Genomic DNA, 20,423 nt, shown 5'->3' on the forward strand with positions numbered 1-20,423 from the left:
AGAAAGACACTAAAATAACAACACATTTTAGCAGTAGTTCTTTTTTTAACATTTATGTCAGCATTACAGTTTTAACATTTTTGTTTGGGGGCTGGGTAAAAACGCGTGAGTAATTGATTAATTTGATTATTTAAAAATGTGTTTCTGCTTTTTTTTTTTTTTTTAATAAAAAATGTTTACCTGATTTTGTGACCTTTGCTGTTAGATTTCATCGTATTTTAACTGCAAAACACCCAGGGCTGTTTCTCGATTGAGTATCTTTTAATCCAGATGAGGGCAATCGTATTGCCTTAAACAGTGCATCTGTGACTCAAACTTTAGGTCAAATGTTCTCTGGTTGATAAATGGTAGTCAGCAAAAAAAAAAATTGGGAGTGGCATTAGCTTTGGCGTAGTCTAGTGGACATATTGAAAACTGCAGGTCGTTGAAGTGATGGCGGCTCATTTTTCTCTTGTGCTTCCCTCAGCTTTTTTTCGGCAGGCATGATCTGGCCCACCAACCGCAGTTAGGCTACCCCTGCTCTAAAGTTAAATATAATTGGATGGCGGCCAAAGGGCAGTCCCACCAAACCTTCGAGCGAGTATACTAACAAATTTGGATGAGTGGCAAAAAAAAAAAAAAAACACTTCACCTCCATGCATTCCCGCCCACCTGCTTCACATGCCAGAATTTATTCATTAGGATTCATACATTATTCACCGAGAAACCTTCTCTCCTGTCACATTAATCAGTACCAACATGTAATAGGTTCTTCCTCAGCTTTTGCACTTCCCATTGGAATAAAAGTTGGAATGAAATAGATTAGTGTTAGTGATTTTTTGGGGGGGAAATCATTGCGGTTTTTCCCTCTCAGTAGTACTCCAACGTTGACCCTCCAAGTATGTTGTTGATACTATTAATACATTGAGTTAAATGATATATGCTTCGGTACAAGGTGGGTTGTGTCCTAAAAAACTTCAATACAGACGCTCCCCTACTTACGACCATTCGACTCACCTAAAACGGTGGATTCGAACATTTTTTTCTGTGGGATTTCGAAAAATATCCATTGCTGTAGGTTAGATTTTGTATTTTACATCATTTTCTGGCGTGTGGCGCTGTGAGAGGTCACCCAGCATCCACCCCGAAGAATAAATCGGGCTTCTACTTCCTAGTTCGTGTGAAAACATATTACGTGCAGTGTTCATTTTACCTCTGAAAAGTGATGGGTCCCGGGGACTCGCATGCTTAAAAATCTATGGGTCCCGACAGAGATCCATGGGTCCCCAAAATTTTGTGTTATCGAGGTTGAAATCGTAAATCGGCGACAAATATATAATATAAATCTACATATTCATTAAGTTTAATCATCAAATTATTAATTCATTTTCTGCATCAAATTATTGTTGGTAATATACCGATTAAAGGGATAACCACAAACCTGTTTTTTTTATTTTCTCCTTTTATACTTCCTTTTTTTCTTAACTTCTTTATACAACATAATTCGTAATATCAATCATCAAAGCAAGTGAGCTGTTTGAGAGCCGTCTCTTTTTATTGAGTTGAGCCAGAAAAATCCAGTTCTCTAAAAAAAGACGGACTTCCTTTCACTACACAACAAGATCTCGTTGGCCGAGATCGGCGTGCAGACAAAAACTCGAACCGCGAGACCAAAACAACAATGGCGGATCTGCCAGACGAAAAGTTTGGAGTGCAGTAAATCTTTGTTAAAAAAAATAATTGGGTAATAATGACAATTTTGTGGCAAAAAGCTTGCGTCCCGGGGACGCACGTTGATTTGAGACTATGTGTCCCCAGCAAAAATGATGCGTCTAGGACGCAGGGACGCAGGGGAACGAGAACACTGTACGTGTACTGTATCTCTTTCGCGGTAACATCTTTGGCGCTTTCATTGTTAATATCTCGTGCATCCATTCAATATGGTTGGTGGAAAGAAGAGGCGAGCCGTTTCTTTTGAAATTAAAGTGGAATAAGAAAGCTTGAGGCGTTTGAGAAAATGTCACAGACCAGAAACAGACACAGGACCCAATAGCGCTCGTTTTCTCAGTTTTTATTGAGAAGAGGGAGAGAAAGGCTTGCTTCCACGATCCGCGGATCGATGAACACGGGTAGCAGGTGGCGGGACCACGGAAGTGGCACTTCCGTGTCGAGCGAGGAGGATCAGAGACAGGCGGGAATAGCAAGTCGTTGGCTGGGGTTGGAGATCAAAGGCGGTGTCTAGTTCGTAAGCGAGGTTGGTAGCAGAAGGCAGGCAAGTAACGGGGCAAAACAGGTCGGGTAACAGGCAGGCAGAACGGGGCGTAGTCAGGTCCGGAAACAGGTTGTCAACAAAGATCAGGCAGAAAAAAGCAGAACAGGAACGGTGTCGGAGGAAAAGGCTTACTGAGCTGAAGGCAACAGTTCGCATAACGATCTGACGGCTTCCAAGAGGAAGCCAGGGGTTTAAAAAGAGAGTGTCCACCAATCAGCTGTCTGGGCTGTTGGCGCCAATTAACCCATCACAGGTGCTCTCAATCAGCAATCATGACAGAAAATGGTCGGAATGCTTTTTTTTTGTCCACTCTCTACGGAGGAGGACTTATTGGAGCGCAGCTTTCAAAAGTAAGTTAAACTCAACTTTATTTATCTTCATTATTTTATGAAATGTTTATTTTTTAGTACAAAAACCTGTATTGTACAGGTTACTTATACAAGCCTTAAACATATATAAACCTTAAACATACAAAATATAGCACTGAAGCAACTTACGAACAAATTTAACAAACATTCATCCGGAATCTCGTTCGTAAGTAAGGCAGCGTCTGTATTTAAATACAGTTATCACTGCTAGCATGACTTTAAGCCAGAAGATGGCGGCAGAGAGTAACACAGTTCAAATTCTATACGGCTCCATTAAATGAAGGCAAATTAACCCGAAATTATTATGGAAAGTTTCGTTTACTTCAATTTTAAAAATAAATGACCAAAAATCGTGACAACCGGTTTATAAAAAGGCTGACTGCTTGTCTTGTGAATGAATGACATGCCTATCAACTATTTTTCAAAGGTACAATGTTTATCATTTGACCACTAGATGTCGTAGTATCGTACGGTGCAACCAAAAAGAAATTCCAAATGTAATAAGGTATTAAACAAAATTTAGAGATGCAAAGTGGCCAAAATGCACCCTTTTCTTCTGATAGTCGTGCTCAGCCTTAAACAAAGTTTTTGTTTTTTCAAGTACCCGTAGCAGCAAGATGTCGAACAATGTCAGCTCTCTTTAGATGAAGCTCATGTTACGTAAAATAAATGCAAATTTCTCGACCTAAGAGTCGCTTAAAAACTGCAAGTTGATATGGTTTATTTTTCATCCATCCATTTGTCCATCCATTATCTGCACCGCTTATCCTCAGTAGGGTCGCGGGGGTGCTGGAGCCCATCCCAGCTATCTCCGGGCAGTGGGCAGGGGACACCCTGCTCCGGTTGCCAGCCAGTCACAGGGCACACCGGCACAGACAACTCACTCGCTCAATCACATTTGGACCGGCCAATTTACCTGACATTTAAGTTTTTTGGAATGTGCTTTGCTGGCTTTGCCTATTATAGTTACAAACAGTCATAAAATATTTACACCTGAAGCACTCGGATCAGTCCTGGCAGCAAAGGCACAAAGTCAAGCACTATCTTAAAGACTTTTTGTTACAAATCTAGCTGTTCAACTTCACGTGCAATCTTTTGGGCTTACTATGCTATGACATATAGCATCAGGCTGCTTGTAATGACTTCCTGTTTGAAAAGGCAAGCACAGCAACAAGCCAAAGCCTGATTGGTCATACGATACCCAGGAGCCGAGTCAGCATTAATTTGGCAAAGTCTGGCATTAGATACCGTATGTCATTCCTCACTCCAATCGCTAAAACATCATTAAAGATTCTCCATTTGTCAGCAAAGGATAAAAAACCCAACCTCTTCCATAGACTCATTGGTTGCGGGAGCTCGTGACTCTATTGTCAACTTGGAATTGGTTCTGTTCTGACATGCATTCAGGCGTATTCATTAGTAGGCTCATCGGGCAAATATCAATAATTCCCGGTACAAAAAATGCATTATTAATGAATGTCGATTTGGCTACACATTCAAAAACAATGAGGCTGAATACAAATATTTAATAGTAATAATGGTCTGTGGTCTGTTCAGTCCTTTGAGACTCCTTGTGATCAGGGTTGGGTAGGGTTACTTCAACTTGATTACTTTCAATTACTTTTGGATTACTCCAATACCAAATATGCTAATAAAAGACAAAATAAACTAAATATGAATAAAATTATGACTCACAACATGTGGTAAGCTTTCTCTCCTGGCTTTGATCTCTTTGATCGTCGGCAAAACTAACATAAAATGCGACAGAAACAAAATGAAAATAAATCCAAACAGCTTGCCAACATCATTTTTGCCGTTCCATGTATTCCGTTACTCCCCAAGCCTGCACAAAATTTAGTAATTTTATTCATATTTAGTTTCTTTTGTTTTTTTATTAGCATATTTGGTATTGGAGTAATCCAAAAGTAATTGAAAGTAATCAAGTTAAAGTGACCCTACCCAACCCTGCTTGTGATTAAGGGCTATACAAATAAACATGACTTGACTTGCGCTCTATGAGTGAAATAAAATAAAAATGATTGATAAGAGATACAAGCGCAGCACACATTTCAAATGATTATTATCGCCAGGAATCGGTACTAATTTAATCGTGCCTACCAAAATCAGGAGAATCCTTAACATTCAATTAATCACATAACCCTAAAATCAAAACACCACGCGGCTGTATTTGAGGAAAAACTACCTAATTACAAATGTCGGATACCGTTTATCAGTTTTTGGCAGTAGCACAAACTTGGACTTGAATGCACGTGCGCACTATTTGTGCACTCTCTTACTTGTTCTTTCCATAGAGAACGGAAGCCATTTCCAGGCCATTAAAATCATTATGTAGAATTTTCAATATTCCCTCAATTAAAATTCACTTATCACGGTTGGGGACTCAGCAGGAGCTCGGTCGTTAAGGACATTTTCCCTGTAGGTGAGCACGTGTGTGCGTGCGTTACAAAATGAAATGATGTTACTTGGTTGATCTATCCATTCGAAACCCAATGTGCATTTGAGGGGTTTTCTATATGTGATCAATTCATCTACTATACCTCCTGAAGGGCTTGTCTTTTTCTCAGTTAATAGTTGGAGTTTTCTGACTTTCAGGCAAGCGACTGAGATGGCAACAAATAATGTTTTGTCACAGAGGTCAATTAATTTCCAGTTATAACTTTGTTAAAAAACATTAAAGTTTAAAACATAAATCCGATAAAAACAACCCAAACCGGATCGTTTAGTCCAGTGAAGTCATTTAAAACATAGCACCCTGTGGGCTGTTAGAGGAGGGGAGTCAAGGGTGCGGCTCGCAGGCTGGGTTAAGCCCACCAAGGTATTAAATCCGGCCCACGAGAAGACGCTGAGGGAAGCATAGGAGAAAAACAAAAGCTGCAGTTTTAAATATGGCAAAATCACGTGACACTCACAGAGCAACGGGAGCTGTATTTATTTCCCTCTCTCTCTCATTCTCACTCTTGCTTTCTCTATCATTCTTTTCTCTTTTTCTCTTTCTCACTCTGTCCCTCTATTATCTCTTTCTGTGTCTCGCTCTCTCTTTCTCTATAATCTACTACATTAATCTTAGTTTTAGGGGGATGTTTTTAGTATCTATTAAGGGTTAACTTGAGTTGGAGATAAAAGAAATTCCAGACAGAGTCCGATCTATGAGCTAATTAATCTTGTATATAGAGGGGCTACTGTTGTAGGCATTCACGGTTTAATTCTGTTATTGAATATATGCATTGCTAAAATAGGACCACTGAAAAACAGGTAAAATATTTGTGATGTCTTTAGTTAAGATGCAACGTTTATGGATGTGCTGTTTGTTTTTACAAAGTTTCCTTTGATGACACGTACACAGCTAAAATGCTGGAGCAAGTCTGCGAAAAATTGTGTTTTTATACTGTTGGCTCTCGCGATGAATAGATAGTTCCGATTGAAAAATGGTTGATTCACAGTAGCGTTAGGATCGGGCCTAAAAGATTCAGCCCGACTCGACCGGAGTCACGAGTATTAACTTGACTTGATAACTGAGCCCGAAATAAACCCTAACATTTAATTCTCCACCAAAGTAAACGCGAAACTTTACTCCGACTTTACTTTACTCAGACTTCCGGCAGCACAGGATCTCCGCAGGGGGACCGTTCTCTCTCCGTTCCTATTCATTCTATATACATCGGACTTTAAGTACAACTCTGAGTCCTGCCATGTGCAAAAGTTTGCCGATGACACTGCGATCGTGGGATGTATCAGAAACGGGCAGGAGGAGGAGTACAGGAAATTGATTCAGGACTTTGTCCGATGGAGCGACGCAAACCACCTGCACCTAAACACCACCAAGACCAGAGAGATGGTGGTGGACTTCAGGAGAATCAGAACTCACCCGGTTCCTGTAACCATCAAGGGAGAATGTGTAGAATTTGTCCAGACCTACAAATACCTGGGTGTGCAGCTGGACAACAAACTGGACTGGACTGCCAACACAGAAGCTCTATGTAGGAAAGGGCAAAGCCGACTTTACTTCCTCAGAAGGCTGGCCTCCTTCAACATCTGCAAAAAGCTCCTGAAAATATTCTATGAGACAGTAGTGGCAAGCGCCCTCTTCTATGCGGCAGCGTGTTGGGGAGGCAGCGTCAAGAAGAAGGATGCCTCTCGTCTCAATAAACTGGCTAGGAAAGCGAGCTCTGTTGTGGGCAAAGAGCTGGACAGCCTAACAACAGCAGCTGAGAGACAGGCACTGAAAAAGCTGAGGTCAATCATGGACAATCCATCGCATCCGCTTCACAGCATTATCTCCGGACAGAAGAGCAGTTTCAGTGACAGACTGCTGTCACTGTCTTGTACTACGGACAGACTGAAGAGATCTTTTCTTCCTCATGACATGAGGCTCTTTAACTCCACCCGGCAGAGTAAAGGCCCACATTAAACCACACCACCTACATTGGATCTTACTGCATTATGTGTTCTGTGTAGCACTATTTAGTTAATCTATATAACATGCTAAAGTGGGCATTTGCACGTCACACTGGGTATTTGAATATTGTTTTCTTTTGGCTTTATTATTGTATTGTTCTCAGCTCAGGGATGCTGCTGGAAATGTGAATTTCCCTTAGGGGATGAATAAAGTATCTATCTATCTATCTATCTATCTATCGACCTTGCGTACTTCAGCGCCGAACTGTGCGTTTTGGCCAAACTACGCAGCTTGGGGTTTACTTGGGACAGAGTCTCTCAAATCAAGTGTGCGCTGCAAGTGCAGTGCCTAAATGTCAGTTTGGCGCCGACGTGCGCATCTCGGCAAAAGTAAAACTGAACAAAATTGCCCTGGAAAGAAAATTCTGCAGAATACAAGCTGCAAATGGTGAAAGATTTGGGGGAAAAGCAAAAAGAAAGTTTGTGAGGCTTGTAAGCTATTGGCAAGAAGCAGAAATGACGTCTGATGTAAGGGAGGAAGCGACGCATCTTTTATCCCAGCACACAGAATTGTTTTTATCCAAATATCTACTCTGTTGGTATTATACCAAACCATGCATGGACTTGCTCCCTCATATCTTTCAGATTTAATTTCCCCCTTTGTTCCGGTCCGGAGCCTTCGCTCTGAAAATGCTGGTCTACTAGTGAGGGTCTACTACAGGTTCGAGGGTGTTCTCCATTCGGGCCCCGGTGCTGTGGAATGCCCTACCCCCTAAGATTCGATCTGCAACCTCAGTGGAACCGTTTAAATCTAGGCTTAAAACACACTTCTATTCTATAGCATATAAATAACCTATATTTTATGTTGACAATATCTGTGTATTATTTGTTATTGCAACATCCGTTGCAGCGTGGTCATCCTGGAAGGCGGATTCCCTCATGTGCGGTCCCTTCTCAAGCTTTCTTAATTTTCCTCATGTAGAGGTTTTTGAGTTTTTCCTTACCCTCATGTAGGTTTTAGATCAGTGGATGGTATAATAATAGTCTGTGGTTTGCAATAATCTGTGGTCTGTGCAGCCCTTTGAGACTCTTTGTGATTAAGGGCTATACAAATTACTTGACTTGAGTAAAGGTTAGTGCATGCTGTGTACGTACTGTATATCCTCCGTGAAGGAATACTCGACCGGTCCGACTTAACGCTTGACAACAGGCCCAAGATCTTATTTCTAATTCAAGGAAACTGAAAATACTAGAATAAGTGTTCAAAGCCTATATTGCAGATTATGTGCTTAAGTGTGTGATCAGTTGGTTAGCTTTACCACTGTGTTTTATGCAGATTCCTACAAGTGATGTTTGATTTATCTAGGAATTAATTTGAAAGTGTGTTCCAAGTAGGAGTGCAACTTTTTTTTTTAATGTATTTATGTATCAATCGTGCATCAAACAAATTTGAACTGTGCACTGACATCAAGATCTTAATGAGCAAAATATATTGAACCAAGCCTATTCTCTATGTTCTTTGGCGATGAATCTGTTTATGATCAAACTTTAAACCTTTACAACATGTTCCTCCCTTTATGGCAAATAATGGCACAAGGCGGGCACACTTGGCAATTTGTATTTCTGAGACACATTTCAATGTGATGTAGCAGGGTTGCTGCGGAATCTGTAAATCGCCTCCTGATCCCTGTTGCTAGGGAAGCTTTAGTGTGAGGTTAAAGTATGTACTGTATGTTGCCAGGGAGGAAAGATTCCACGCTAGTTCGAGTAATTTGGCATTAAAACAAAAGCAGATACCCTTGGTAAGAGTGAAAGATCCTGTACTATAGTTCTGAAGAATCAAAATCAACTCAACTGCCATAACATATATGTGCCCGGCAATAAATGAAAATGTTTGAGTCTTGTAAAATGATTCAATACTATGATATACTAGATCAGGGCCGTCAAACAGGCGGCCCGCGGGCCGAGTCAGGCCCGCTAAGGGATTGAATCCGGCCCCCGAGATAACAATCAGAGAAGCGCAAGAGAAAAACAAGCTGCAGGTTTGAAATATGTCTACTTGATGTTGCCAAAGCCAGGTGCCTCTCACAAATGCTGTACTAGTATTTCTTGTATTTCTCTCTCTCTATCTATCTATCTTTCTCTCTCTCTATCTATCTATCTCTTTCTCCTTTTTTCTCTCTCTCCTTCACTCCTGTCTCGCTTTCTCTTTTTTTGTCCCTTTTTGTCTCTTTCGCTCTCTGTGTCTTTTTTACCTTTGTGTGCTCTCACTTCATTTTTTCCTTTTCTCTCTCTTTTCTCTCTTGCTTTCCCCTTCTCTCTTTCTACACTTCTCTCTTTCTACCCTTCTCTCTTTCTCTCCTCTTTTCTCTTCTTCTCTCTTTCCATTTATCTTTGGATTTCTTTCTCTTTCTTTCACCCATCTCTCACTATTTTTATTTTTATCTCTTGTTTTTCATGTTCTCTCACTTGTTTCTCTCTCTCTCTCTCTCTCTCTCTCTCTCTCTCTCTTTCTCTCTCTCTCTGTCTCTCTTTCTCTCTCTCTTTCTCTCTCTCTCTCTTTCTCCTTTTCTCTCTTTCCTTGTCCTACACTCTCTCCTTTTCTCTCCATCTCTTTCTCTTATTTCTTTCTCTCTTTTTTACTTTTTCCTCAATCTACTTATCCAGCCCCCCAAGATAAGGTTTTTTATATCATGTGGCCCCCGAGTTAAAATGAGTTTGACTCCCCTGTACTAGATAAATGAAGGTACGCCGACATGAATAGTCTTTCCTGAATGAAAACATATTTAAGTTCTAAAACCATAATTATTGAAGAAGCATTAGAGTGGTATCATTAGTCACAGGGCATGTAGGAAACTGTTTTACATAGACTGAGTTCAGAAACGTGTTTCATTATACATTGTTTGAAGATGCGTACTGACCCAAAATATACAAAGACAGACTAAGTAGTGCTCAATGGTTAAGCTAAAACTGTCAGTACAGATTTTAGGTCTCTCAACAGTGAAGTAGTATATCATGAATATATCATTCCCTCAAAATATGGACTGTTTGGACAGAAAGTTACACTATTGTGGGAAAGTGTTGTACATTTCAGCAACCAGAAGCTAAGTAAATACATTTGTAGCCATGCCTTGGCACAAGATTACATCTCAATCAACTACCATATTTCTCGAATTGATCAAATTACATTTTCACAGTTAGACGGATCATGTGAGATGTGTTACAATCTTTTTTAAAAAACGTTATACAGAGATGTCTTAACACTTTACCCCAATATATCACATTGTCGCTGTGATATGAAAAAGTAATCTCCAAAATTAGTTTTTGTATGTTGATTATCTGAATTCTACCTCAATGTTTTATCAAGGAATTATTTAATTTATTATTACTTTCCTGTTAACTGTCAGGACCAGAACGGAGACAGGACTCACTTGCGTTACGTTTCTCTCAGTTTTATTGGGAAGTTTTATTGCACCCATGATCCGGTGATCACTGGTCGCGGGAAGCAGGTCGCTCTGAACGCGGAAGTGGGACTTCCGTGGCGAGCGATGGCGGTTTCGGGAAGGGAAAAAAAACGGGTCAGTAGCCGGGACAGGAGAGCAAACAACATGGTCGGGATCAGCAACGAGTCAAAAGCCAAGAGAGGAGAATAGACGTGGTCAGGATCAAAAAACGGGTCGTAGCGGGGGAACAGACTGGAGCAAAAACTGGAGTGAGTCAAGGGTCAAAAAAAGCTTGCCTGGAGTAAACTGAGGTTCGCAGCCGGACTGACAACAGGTGACAGAAAGATGTGGGTTTAAATAGTGACAGGGAGCCAATCAGAGTCCGAGGCAGTTGGCGCCAAAGGACCGGGCACAGGTGCCTCACATCGGTAATCATGGCAAAAACTTAATTTCAATCTTTTTGAACCCCAAAAAGCCATGAATGATGTTGGTCAATGTCATTTGTTCCATCAGACATAAATGTTAGTGATTTAGTGACTATACCAGGCTATAGTGTACAGGAAATTTTATCTTGTGGCAACTAAAAGAGCATTTAATGTCTTAAATTAAAAAGTAATGGAATTAATCACTGATTATTATTATTATTATTATTATTATTGTTAAGTTTGTTCTCTTTTTGATATTGGACACCTACAAAGTAGATTGCATAGGATGCCAGTTTGTTATTTTATTGCACACTGCTGTTCCTTGTTTAGGCTATCATGAACTGTTTACATAATTGTCACTATCGGCCAAAGTGTTGCTGTTCTTTTATTTAAATACCCTTTAAAGAGGATCTGCTTTAGTAACCATGGAAATGTATTGTTAAAAAAAGGGCTCAGGGGAGGGCTATTAGAACTAGTTGGAATTTCTTATCTGAAGGTTGGGCTCTCTCATCTGTTCTCCTTGCAAGTTGATGTCTTCTCTCCTTATTTTAAGCGTCGACTAAACTTTAAACTTATCAATCACATGTATGATGTTTCATCCTGTCAAGGACTTCTTAGTGTAGCCCCACTGTAGAATTTTTTCCACCTCTTGCATTGCATGGCATCAAGGGACCAAAATTGACTTTTGTTCAACCCCAATTTCTAGCGGTATCAGGTCAGGTTTGTGACTTTACAGAAGATGAAAAGGTCACCGATATGCCACTCCGGGACAACCTCCTAATGTATCATTTAACTGGGCAGTCTCACTGAAGAGCTGGAAAAAGTTATTTTTGAAAAAGGTGTCATCTTTTCGTCCTGGTTTCTTGTCTCAATCTTGAAGGGTGCGGAGGACGGTCCGTGTCTCATTCAGAAGTGTGGAGGGTGAAATGCTTGTGCTAGAATGTAATCGACCAGCTAATTATAATGTCAGTCTTAAGCTTGGCCACGCTGCTGCTCTTTGGAGTTCATGCTAAACCCAAAGGCTGGCGGAGAATGAGTAAACTGTAGCTGGAGGATGATTAATATAAGACCAGCCTTACCTGTGAACAGCAATGAACTGCAATCAGTGGCCTGTCCTTTTACTCCTCCAACCCACCTCTGTATTTCTCAACACTTCCTGTGTCATTTTTGTGACACCCCCCCCCCCCCCCCCCCCTTATGTATTCATGTCTTGATAGCTCTTCAGGGGTGTAGCCAGACATTCTTCAGTCAGATGGCCCCAAGACAAAATTCATTCAGATATGGACGGATGAACATGGGCCCACATCTAAATGAGCAAACTTGTAATCTTGTTTGCGATTCACAGGATTGTAGATTACATACTATACCGCCTTTCAAAATAAATGTGATGATTGTAAGAATCAGACATTGTGTATGATAGTCAGATTCTTTAACAGTTTAAATTAAAATACATTCATTAAAAGTGTAGTTAATATTCATAAAATATGTCAGAGTTTTAATATATTTAGGAAGAAATTTCCCTCAGAAAGCACCAAACGAATATTTTAATATTCAAATATTCCGTTGAGTATTTTGAGGTTTGAATTCCGAAATTCCAGACTATAAGGCACAGCTAAATGCCCAAAATTTGCCAGAAACTCAAAAGTGCGCCTTTTAAAATAATAAAAGCATGATTACAACTAATTGTTTCAACATCCGGTAACTATTTATGAAAGAATCAATTCAATTTAGACATGAAACTATGATTATCTGGTAATCATAATTTAATTTCTAAAAAAATTCTGGAAACCTCACTCTTATCGTAGTTTTAATTTCACAGGCTTTATAGTCTGGTGGGCCTTATATATAGAATATCTCATCTCATCTCATCAGCCGTACCGCTTATCCTCATTAGGGTCGCGGGGGGGCTGGAGCCCATCCCAGCCATCTCCGGGCAGTGGGCAGGGGACACCCTGAACTGGTTGCCAGCCAATCGCAGGGCACACAGGGACAGACAACCCATTCGTTCATTCACACCTAGGGACAATTTGGACCGGCCAATTCACCTGAAATGCATGTTTTTGGAATGTGGGAGGAAACCGGAGTGCCCGGAGGAAACCCACGCTAGCACGGGGAGAACATACAAACTCCGCACAGGAAGTCTGGAGCTGGATTTGAACCCACTACAGGTTACCATGACATGAACTGTGCCGCACAAGCGCTAACCACTGCGCCGCCGTGCTGCCCTATATAGAATATCCTTTACAGATATTTTGGAAAGGTGCGCCTTAGCCCAGCAAATAGGGTAATTGATCAATCAGCTAAACATGAAAAATGTTTTCCTTTTAATGCTGTCACGGTTGCCATGGCGCCCAATTGGTCCCTTCCGTGTGGCGCGAGCTGCAGCTTGTTGACAGATTGGCTCCCTGTCAGTATTTAAACTCTGTCCTGCCAGTCCTGTTTTGTCGGTCTGTCTGCGAATCTCTTTTTTACACGGCAAGCCCTTTTTTCGCCTGTCCTGTTTTTTGCTCCTATTTGCCTCCCGCTACGACCTGTTTTGATCTCAACCACGTCTGTTCTCCCATCCTGAAGAACGATCCGTTTTTTATCTCGACCATGTCTACTCTCCTCTCCTGGCCTTCGACTTGTTTCCGTTCCTGATCACGTTTTTGCTCTTCTATCCCGGCTACTGACCTGTTTTTTCCGTTCCCGACACCGCCATCGCTCGCCACGGAAATCCCACTTTCGCGTTCAGAGCGACCTGCTCCCCGTGACCAGCGATCACCGGATCGTGTGTGTAATCCTTTCCCTCCTTCCCAATAAATCTGTGAGAAATGTTACACGAGTGGGTCCTGTTTCCGTTCTGGTCCTAACAAATGCCTGAATCCAAAACCATAACGACCCTTTTTTTTTAAATAAATCATAATTTTAGGTACTGATTTAGACAATACTACCATGCCCTAAAACCTGAAACAAATATTTTCTTAAATACTCAAATCATACCGGTATTCCTTGCATTGAAACCTTCCATCTCTAAAGAAGTGACTTTGATAAGATCAAAAAACGTTTGTTTACGGTAATTGAATTTCATTTTTCACTTCAATATTTTGTAACAGATTAAATGAATACATAACCCATACATGTTAACTGAAATGTTACAATTTTTCTCCATTGTTAAATTGACCAAAGTGATTCAATACTAAATTATGAGCAATGAGTTATATTATTTACATTGACTCAACAGGAAGATAATTTGGCTTTAATTAAGGATGGAAATAACATTTTAGAAGTAATTCTGTTATTTGTTATATTTAATGTTGATATCGATTGTGCAGTTACTATTGATGCCCTTATTGCATCCTGGTCATCCTGGAAAGGGGATTACCTCATGTGTGGCAAGTTCTCAAAGTTTAATAATTTTCCTCGTGCTGTGGTAAGTTAAGTTTTTCCTCGCTCTCATGTAGGTTTCAGATCAGGGTGTGTTGTAAATGTGGTCTGTGTAACTCTTTGAGACTTTTTGTGATTAAGGGCTATACTAATCAATGTGACTTGATTAAACTAATTGACTTAATTATTGGGGTTGGGATCATGTTTAATCTAAAGCGTATTTCAACAATTAATCTATAAAGGATGCTACAGGCAGTGTCTGAAATAACGTCTGCCCGGACGCCCGGGGCGTGCATCTTTTACGTCGGGCGTACAACTTAAAAAACGTCTACGCCTGTGTGGCCAACAACTTTTTCAAGAAAAAAAAAATATCTTTCTGTTTTGTTTTGTTTTTCCCAAAATCAAACGGTTGTTTTATTCCGATTTCGAAATCTTCCTTCGATTTGGAAATTTCGGTTAGTTTGGCAATTTGCCTACTCGGCAGCCAATCAGAAGCCTGCATCGAATAACTTCGTGCTTCCGGACTTTCCCCGAGCGTTATAAGGTCGTGTATTTGCATATCATTTTCTAAAGTAGACGCACAGAGAACACAAGAAAAAATTATAAGTGGTTAGGAATCAAGCCAAAACCTCAGCCCCAGAAGAAACATTCAAAAGAAGCTAACAAAATTTATGACGTTACAAAACGTAAACGTACATTAAAAGCATCGTGAAAAGAGGCGTTTACGTGACTTGTAGCAGACAACGCAACGCAAACATTGCATGAATGAAGTATATACAGGTACATACTGATGGCAGATGGAAAACAGCGATGTCATATACATGCAATGAATGTTATAAGGAGATTAATAATGAACTTTTCAGAGTTGTCTGCCCTGGTGTCCTGTAACTTTTTGTCATGAGTTTCAGACACTGCTACAGGTATCAATAATTTGTGGGATGGCCGGAAAGGCCTCCATGGAGCTTTGCCTTACTAATCTTAAACAGCTCTCTCAATACATCTTTGAACTTTAAGAACCTCCACTCTTGCACAGCTATCATCAAATGTATCACTGACATGAGAAATTGTTTCTGGGTGTCACATGAACGAGCTGGATTATTTAACACCACTAAGAAGCTTCACATTATTGCTTTAATGCAAGATATTAAATCAAGGCTCTGAATAGAGCTCATCTGTCCAATTTATGGAGGTAGCCCATTTTTCATAAACTTTAATGCCAAATGTCTAACCTGTCACATCTCCCTATTGTCCTGTAGAATATAAACCTGTGACTTCCTCTTTCTTTTCGCTGAGTTCAGCCTCCTCATTTTCACATCTGCCATTCAAAACCTCCACCTCGATCTGCCCTCCAGCCATCTGTTTCATTTCTCTGAGTTGTTCCTTCAATTCCACCTTTTCCTCTCTTCGACCACGTCCTCTGAATCCTTGCTCTTCATCCTGTTTGCCTTGAGACTCCCTCTCGTTGTGGAAAGAGCTGACAATAGTTTAATAACGTGAGACAGAGGCTATAGTGCCGGTATGAATGAAAAGAAGACAAATGTGCCAGAGCCAGAAGCAATAAGACAAACAAATTGCTGTGAAAGCAAGAGAGCGAGGCTAGGGGTGAGGAGGAGGCCTAATGAATGGCGCTATAATGAAGAAGTAACTAAAGCTCACCTCATTACATCAATCAGGCCAAGTGGAAGTTGGATGACCTGCTGACACCAATCAGCATTATCTATCAGATAATAGAGCTCAGCTTTAAAATTTGGAGAGCGACACCAGGCAGTCGACGACTGCATGATAAGTGAGCAAAAATCTCATGAAGCTGCAATATTTTAGCGATAAAATGTAGTCTTTTGAAATGTGTGGACAGATGGTGACTCTTTTCTTCATTGGATAGGCTGGGGCTGATAGCAATCAAATCTAAATATATTTGTATAGCAATTTTCAGTAAACAAATCTTAAATCAAAGTGCTGTGAAACCATCAATGAACAATAAGAAGTATAAGTCCCACCCTTACTCCCCACCCAACAAACCGGAATGACAAAACCACACACACAGAGGTTAAAGAGACACTGTGTAATATCTGCCCACTAAATGTATTATGTCATGGGGCAATTAAATGCCAGCAGATGAGTGTAGCATGCGCATCTTAGCTGGATAACAAATGAGACAATAGCTTGAAGCTTGAGCTGGTACCTTGTCAAATTTGATCACAATCTGAAAAATTAATGATTGTACTTCACACATTTTTCTAAGGGTAGATTTAAAAAAAATAATGATTATATTTTTGATAAAAACTCTGATTGCCAAAGTTTAGAGTAAAAATAATGCCCAAGTTCTTGACAAAATCGTGAACGTCTGAAATCTTCCAGTTTTATAAGTTTGTCTATGTGACCTTCAGAACTGATGATTAAGACCTCTGTTTTGTCCTGGTTGTGCTGTTAAAAGTTCTTTACCAAACATGACACAATAGCTAAATTGCATTTCAAAGGGCTTGTATTATCGAGGGACAGGACAATGTACAACCTTGTGTCACCAGCATAACTATGGAAACTGACACCACGTTTCGTGATGACAACCCCAGGAGAAGGCATATGAAGATTAAACAGTACTGGTCTCAAATTGAACCTTGGGGAACCCTACATTTAATTTCATGGTTTCCGGAGGCCCATACTGTACATTAGTACTCACTAAGAAATACTGGTCTGTGAGGTAGAAGTAAAATCAGGTCAAAACAATACACGAAATGCACACCAGATTTCTGAGTTTATATAATAAAAGTAGTAATCTACTGTATCCAAAGCAGAAATGAGATCAGCTAGCACCAGAATTGTACGTTCAATAAAATAATTTACTGTGCCTCATATAATTGAAGATATTTCAAAGGAAAGTCTCTGTACTGTGGTAAAACCATTCTGATATTTCTCTGAAATACAATTTTCTTCTGAAAAAAAACCCCAGCCAAAATACAGAACTGTTTTTCGCAAATTTTGCTTAAAAGTCGAAATTATTCTTCATAAGGAAAGATGGTCTTCTGAAGAAAGCAGATCATGATATTTAAAATCTATTTCTCAAAGAATCTATAAAATGCCTTTCAAAGAGACGTGGGAATTGGGTCTCTACCTGGGTTGACTGGGGAGAAAACTAGACGGAGAGTCCTTACTTAAACAAAAGGCAAAACTCGTGTGTGTTTTCTTAGGTAAAATTGATAGTCCACGTTTTATAAGACTTTCATTGTGACAGGCTGGACCTATTTTAGTAATTGTACTTAATGATCTACAAAATCCTTAAAAAGAGCATTTGTCTCACTCCAATGGGACTTTTTAAATAATGAAATTGTGAATGTATTTAATTGCTGTTAAAAGTGTTGATAAAAACTCATATTGTTGGGGAACGATGTAATGAAATTGTGTCCAAAATGTCGGAAAAAATTGTTAAAACGTCATATTGTCAGATATAACGAAATTGTGAATATGCTTAAGTGCTGTTAAAAATTTCGAGAAAAATTGTTCAAACCTCACATTGTTTATTTTAAAACCAAAAAAAACTTTTGTTAAAAGAGGTGGAATACATTAATTTTGGGTAATTTTTGTTGTCTAATAAGATTTGAAAAGTATGTTATTCTTGCCTGTTTGGGTGTTTTATAATAGCTTTTGAGTTGTTGACAAACTGTTGGTTGGACACATTCTCTGTCTTGGTAACAAACTATTGTTAGTTTTTATATGATTTAAAGACATGCTAACTCAAGGCAGTAGCAGAGTACAATATTAACATTATCTTTGTTTAGGTGACTCTCTCGCAAATAAACAAGCAATTTTAGGTCAAGCTACACTTAAGCAACACGTATACCATTTTAATGTATTTAGCTTGAAATGATTCTTTCACAATTCAAACACTTGTACTTTTTCTCAGAGATGTTTTAAATAACTTGGGAATAAAATACAACTTACACCCAGAATTCATTTGACGCTATCATTCACAACTTTTGGGTCTTCTGTGATCAGTAAATATTTGAATATTTTACACATAGTATAGCATTTTCCCCTCATTCCTACACTAGCCCCATTTATTATTATTATTATTATTATTTATTTTTTTAATCAATGATACCACTTTTGCATCAAGTTTGTCCATTTCTCACTTTCACTTTTACAATATACGTTTCAAATTGAAAAACCTGCACTGGCATTTTTTGACCAAAGGTCTATGCTGCCCTCTTTTGGCTCAAAATACAAAAACTGTTAAATTAAAAAAGAAAGATAAAGAAAAGACAACAGTGTAAATAAACTGATTCATCTTTCCAAATATTATGTTTGTACAGCTCCGATGTTTTTTTTTCACATTAGTTATTATTATTCTTCTTTATTATAAAACAAACTATCATTAATGATCATTTTAATGATATTTTCTGTCATTTCTGCAGCTCCAAACGGTTAAGTCAAGTTTGAAAAATTGTAAAGAAAATGAAAGTTCGAAAATCTCATCTCATCACATCTCATTAGCTGTACCGCTTATCCTCAGTAGGGTCGCGGGGGTGCTGGAGCCCATCCCAGCAATCATCGGGCAGTGGGCAGGGGACACCCTGAACTGGTTGCCAGCCAATCGCAGGGCACACGGGGACAGACAACTCGCTTGCTCATTCACACCTAGGGACAATTTGGACCGGCCAATCCACCTGAAATGCATGTCTTTGGAATGTGGGAGGAAACCCACGCAAGCACGGGGAGAACATACAAACTCCGCACAGGAAGTCCGGTAGCTGGATTTGAACCCACACAGGAGGTTCCCAAGACCTTAGAACTGTGCCGCACACGCGCTAACCACTGCCCCGCCGTGCTGCCCAAAGTTCGATAATGATACAGTAAATAGTATAAATAATACAATCATAATCATTTTCAAATATCGTGTTTTTGATATTGTTTGCAGTATACTTACCTTAAACTCTTCAATCTTTTTATGAACAAAAAGAGAGCAGAGACGGCAAGGGGACAATTCTCATCGTATATCACACAGGACCAAATTAGAATACAACAAATAAATCATGATTCATAGAGAGAACGCAATTGGCCAAATAAAGTAACTCACATATTACGGAATGCAAAGGTGGGGGTGAAATATGGAGGTGCTGCTTGATATAGACACAGAACACCATCTTAAGTAGTCAAAGAATAAACGAAGACAAAGCATTACATTCTATTCATTACACCAAAATGAATGTGCCTTTATTCAATCAACTCGTGTGAAAAGGGATGCAATGGAATCGCACGGGACGGGAAGAAAATAAGGAGCATGGAAAAAAAATAATTGGGAATGGCGAGAACATGGCAACGTCCCAATAAGCTATCTGACACCTGCACCAGTGACCCAACAAGCCAGCTGAATTCTATTTCCAGCTTGAGATGAACCACCAGCTGTAACTTGGGAGGTAGAGCTTGATGGCGGCAGAGAACGAGAAAGAGAGAGAGAGACAGGCTGTCTATGTCCACTCGATAGGAGTACACCAGTCAAGGACATTCAGTATTTACAAGTTCTAAATGGGGAACTCAAGCCTCATCTCATCACTACGTGACACATTTAGAGTCCAATGGAACACAAGTCTAGCTGCTTCTGAATATTTTTTTGACTTGACTTGACAATGCAAAAAAAGAATGACACACATTTATGATTGAAAAAGAAAAACACACCAGTCCATGTAAAACTAAATCACAATAAAATCCAACCCAAAACACAAAAACGTTTTCTTCATTGCCTGCCCTTTCCCCTCCCTGATGGACATCTACTCCATACTGTGCTTCAGCTGAGCCCAAAGCATACTCAAGGACAAGTTACATCCAGGTGCCCAGACGTTTGACCCGCCGCCTTTAGGAAGGCGCCTTAGGTGCAACATAGCAGACAGACTGCTGTCACTGACTTGTACCACGGACAGACTGAAGAGATCTTTTCTTCCTCATTCCATGAGGCTGTTTAACTCCACCCGGCGGAGTAAAGGCCCACATTAAACCACACCCCCTACATTGCATATTACCGTACTTTTATTGCAGTGTGTATTTTATGTAGCACTATTTAAATACTCTATACAACACGCTACAGTGGGTATTAGCACGTCACATTGGGTATTTGTATATTGTATTCCTTTTGATTTATTAGTGTATTGTTCTCAGCGCAGGG

The sequence above is a fragment of the Urocampus carinirostris genome, chromosome 3 (genome assembly GCF_059441175.1).
Source record: "Urocampus carinirostris isolate Australia breed hairy pipefish chromosome 3, RoL_Ucar_1.0, whole genome shotgun sequence".
NCBI classification, from domain to species: domain Eukaryota; kingdom Metazoa; phylum Chordata; class Actinopteri; order Syngnathiformes; family Syngnathidae; genus Urocampus; species Urocampus carinirostris.